Raw genomic sequence first — 4,759 nt, forward strand, 5'->3', positions numbered from 1 at the left:
TCGGGTTGGGCGGGAGGCGCTATTATCGGAGTAGCCGGGCCTACTAAGGGCGCGTTTTCAAACTGTTGCTCCATAGCGCCCTAGAACAATGCCGGTACTATTGAGGGAAAGTGCCTTCCAGCAACAGGAGTTTTGCTTCCAGTTTAAGCGATAAGTTTCTCGGGCTCAGCACTCCCCTTACTAGCTGTGGAACCTTGGGCAAGTGTGGAGAGTGGAACAGTGAGTGGCCCCAGCAGAGATGTCCCCATCTTTCTCCCTGGAAATCGTGGATGTTAGGTTCTGTGGCAAAGGGCTGTTAAGACTGCAGGTGGGATTAAGGTTGCCAACCAGCTAACTCTAAAATACGGAGACGATTGCAATCTCCAGGTGGGCCCAGTGTGATCACCAGGGCACCTCCAAGTGGAAGAGAGGGGCAGAGTGGTGGTCAGAGATTTGAAGATGGAGGACAGGGCCCCCAGCCAAGGAACAAGGGGGCCTTAAGAAGCTGGAAAAGGGGGCGCCTGGGTGGCTCGGTTAAGCGTCTGCCTTTGGCTCAGGTCATGATCCTGGGATGCTGGGGTGGAGCCCAGCGCCTGAACCCTGCATCGAGCTGCCTGCTCAGCAGGAAGTCTGCTTCTCTTTCTGCACCTCTCCCCTCCATCCCCCTCTTGCTCTCTCAATAAATAAAATCTCAAAAATAAATAAATAAATAAATAAATAAATAAATAAATAAATAAAGGCTGGAAAAGGCCAGGAAACGAATTGCCCCCTTGAACTTCCAGAAGAAACACAGTCCTGCTTATATCTTGATTTTAGTCCAGTGAGATCTAATCCAGACCTACGACTTGCAGGAGAGAGTACATTTGTGTTGTTTTCAGCCACTGAGTCTGTGATTTGTTACAGCCCCTCTAGGAAACTCATACAGCAAGGCCTAGTACCTCCCTCCTAGGAGCACTGTGAAAATCAAAATGGGTATATTAGCATATGTTTTAGAACAACTTCTGGTTGTAAGTGTTAAACGAGTCCACCATAACGTGGCAGAGCTAATATGTGATGCTTCTGTAAGTGTAGTGATAAGAGCAGGGTCTCTGGAGTATCATCTTCTTTCTGAATGGTCAACATTTGCAACATCTGCTTTGCTTGGTTTCAACTGAAGAAACAAAAACAGAACTACTATCCATGCCTATGCCTAGAATGCTGCTACAAGCTCATGATTCCATGAACTAACGATCCTGCCCATTAGCCACAGGCACAGACTTCAACCACTTAATATTCACGCAGCATGGGGCAAAAGTCATAAAAACACCCGACTCTTTTTTTCCCCCCCGCCCAATGTCCATAGTCATGAAAAGGTCTTTTTATCTTGTTCCATGAGCGTATTAGGGCTGCCCGAACAAAGTATCACAAACCCAGTGGCTTGAACAACAGAAGTGTGTCCTCGCACGGTTCTAGAGCCTGGAAGTCCAAAATAAGGGTGTCAGCAGGATTCTTGCTGAGACTCAGAACTGGGCCCGTTCTGGGCCTCTCTCTGGGGCTTGTAGACTGCTGTCTCCTGTTTCTTCACATCCTCTTCCCAGTCATGTTGAATTAGGAACCAACCCTAGACCAGTCTGACTTCCTCTTAATTAATTGCATCTGCAGTGGCCCTATTTCCAGATAAGGTCACATTTTGAAGTACCGGGGCTTAAGACTCCAACATATCTTTTTGGGGGTGACACAATTCAACCTACTAACGATCAGCAAGCACAGACTAGTGAGTATGGAGGAGGAAATAGTGAGAATAGATCTCACTCCTTTTCTCTCCAAGCTGTTGCCAAGGTGTGGATCCCAGCGAGGGGAGTTCTGAACTGGGTAGTGATTGGAAGTAAAATATTACTATAGAAAACGTATACAAGGTCCGAGGCACTGTTTTAAGTCAGTCAATACATGTGACATGCTTAAGAGTAGGACTAGATAAGTTTTAGCTATCAACTCATTTTAATCTCCAAAACAACACTAAAGATACAATTATCTCTGAGGCACAAGAGGCTGTTTGCCGCAGGTCCCACAGCTGGTAAGTGGTAGAACTGGAATTAGAACCTGGGCGGTATGACTCAGTCTGACTATCTATCTATCTATCTATCTATCTATCTATCTATCTATCTATCTATTTTGATGTAAAGTTCAATGATTCATTAGTTGCGTATAACACCCAGTGCACCATGCAATACATGCCCTCCTTACTACCCATCACCAGCCTATCCCATTCCTCAGTCTGACTCTTAACCACTATGCTGCAGTGTCAGATGTTGCTTGCAGTGGTAAACAGTGTGAAACGGTGACCGAGTTAAAAAGCTCCCATGTAGTCTTAATGTTACACTGATCTAGGTCAATGAAGAGTTCCTTATTAATAAACTAGAAAAAAGGCAAGTTGAAGAACCATACATGAAGTATGGTGCCATTTATGACCAACAAACCAAAACAAAACCTATAAAAGCCACACATACACACATGTATTTATATGTGTGTAAGTCTGTATATATGTCAAATACACAGAAAAAAAATTGGGGGGGGGTTACTGTACTAATATTAGTAACATTTAAGAAAGGTGGTGTGGTTGCACTAGAAAAATTGTCTTTACCTGTATTTGGATTTAACAAGAACATATTTGGATACACAAGTGATGAGCTATAGAAAACTCCAGGCAGGAGTCTCTTTGCTTTTGTCTGGGTAGTTACTTCATCAGTTTACTGGTGACCTTTGCTCCCCAGCCTTCATATGGTCACCTGGTACCTCATTTTTATGTATTTCAGGTCTAACTACATAGAAAAGACTCAGTCTTGATTCTCAAATACCTATGGGAAGGACTCTGACAGTCCAGATTGGGTCAGGTGCCCATTCTGGCCAATCAACCAGGGGGACAGCCAGAAATTATGACACAAAAATAACAGAGGGGATTATCTCCACTTTACCCCTCAGAAAGATGAGGTTCAACTAACTTCTGCATGGTCACATAGCTTTTAAGGGAAGGTAGGAGCCGAGATTTTGAATGTAGATCTGCTGGACTTCAAAGCTCATGTACCATATATAATATGCTTGGAGATATTTAGCTTGGAACAAACCTAGGTCAGACACTTGATAACTGTACTTAAGCACCTGAGAGGAGAGAGACCTGTGTCTGTAAAGGTTAGCGCTAGGATTATTTAAGGAGACAGATTTTCCCACAGTTGAGGGAGAAAAAACACTCTATAAAACTTTTCCAAACAGAATGGTTTATCTCAAGTTCCCTCTCGCTGAGGCATTTCAAGCTACTCTATATGGCCAAATGAACCACGTGGTATGCTTATTATAAAGCTGAGTATAGGCCAGCTTGAAGTTTATCTCAAAATGGCATATTTTACACCATTCATACAAAGTATAAAAAAAAAATGAAGGTAAAAATTAAGGTAAATCATTAGATATATTGATAAATTTTTCAAAAGGAAATATACCATCAAACACATATTTAAGTATTAAAAACCCCAAGTCAAATCCAACTATAATGTATTTCAAAAGCAAGGCTCAAATTTATTCACTTTAGTTAAACTGCATTTCATATTTGCTGAAATAAATGTCACTGAAACATCGCCATACAGATATATTTATTTATAAATATTAGGAACACAGTTTATAAAAGAACAAAACTCCTTTCTAGAGCATAAGACAATAGAACAAAGATAGGTGCTATTATACAAATGGAATGAGTGAACATAAGACTGTGATTTTCAAGCACATTTATATTACACACAGTTTTAAAACTCTCGAATCTTTGAAACTGTAGAATTGGTAGAGGATGTATTTAAGTATTAGTTTGGAGACTTATAAAACAATTTTATGGGTGATATTTAATGTGTGGGGAGAAGAAACGGTTTACTGTATATAACAATCATGTTTCAAGGGACATGACTTAACAGTAAAGATTTTATTTTATATTAGTTATATTAGTTATTTTAGAAATACTACCTAAATTAGAATGACATTATATATTCCTTCTCTAATTCCATTCTAATAGTCTACAACTATATCAAATGAAATGAGGAAAGTTAAAGTTTTAACATTTTAGACAGCCAAGTTACGAAAGGAACTAAAGAAACTCAGATTTAAAGTTTCAAATACCCACTGCGTTTGGCACCTTTTCTTTTTTACTACAAAGTATTTCCTCTTAGAAATGGGGCATTTAGATAATTATCATTTGTGGTGACCTCAGCTACAATAAAAAAGAAAGAAGCCAGCAGAGACCACAGACTCACCAGCACTGATGGAAGGCGAGAGTGAAGAGGCCACAAGAGACCACGGCAGCCTGGGTAAGAAGAACTGGGTGGAAAAGCAAGCTAAATCTTCCATGTCTTCACTTCTGAAGGGGGTCACTCTACATTGCAATTACTGACTTTCCTACTGATCCAGAATTAAGGAAAGGCAAAAAAAGTCTGTATTCTGTTTAAAAGCTGGCATGTGTATTATAAATTTTAAGAACATGTAAGTTTTAAGAACATGCAAATATCTAAATCCTACCTAGAACACCTCTTCTGCCACAGCATTACTTATATTTAAGGACTAACAATGTAAGACTATTAAAAGTGAACAAGTCAACATTATGATCAAACCTGTTTATATTCAGGGAACATAGTAAACTACTTGACAAAATCTACCTTTCTTAGAAACTCCCTCTGCTGAGATTGACATGGTAGGATTAGCTTTGTGCTGCACAGAAGGCAATTCCTGCTATAACGTGAACATCAGTAAAAGAGCTTACTGCCGTGAA

This window comes from Ursus americanus, chromosome 10 (genome assembly GCF_024610735.1).
Source record: "Ursus americanus isolate L20-20 chromosome 10, mUrsAme1.1.p, whole genome shotgun sequence".
NCBI lineage: Eukaryota > Metazoa > Chordata > Mammalia > Carnivora > Ursidae > Ursus > Ursus americanus.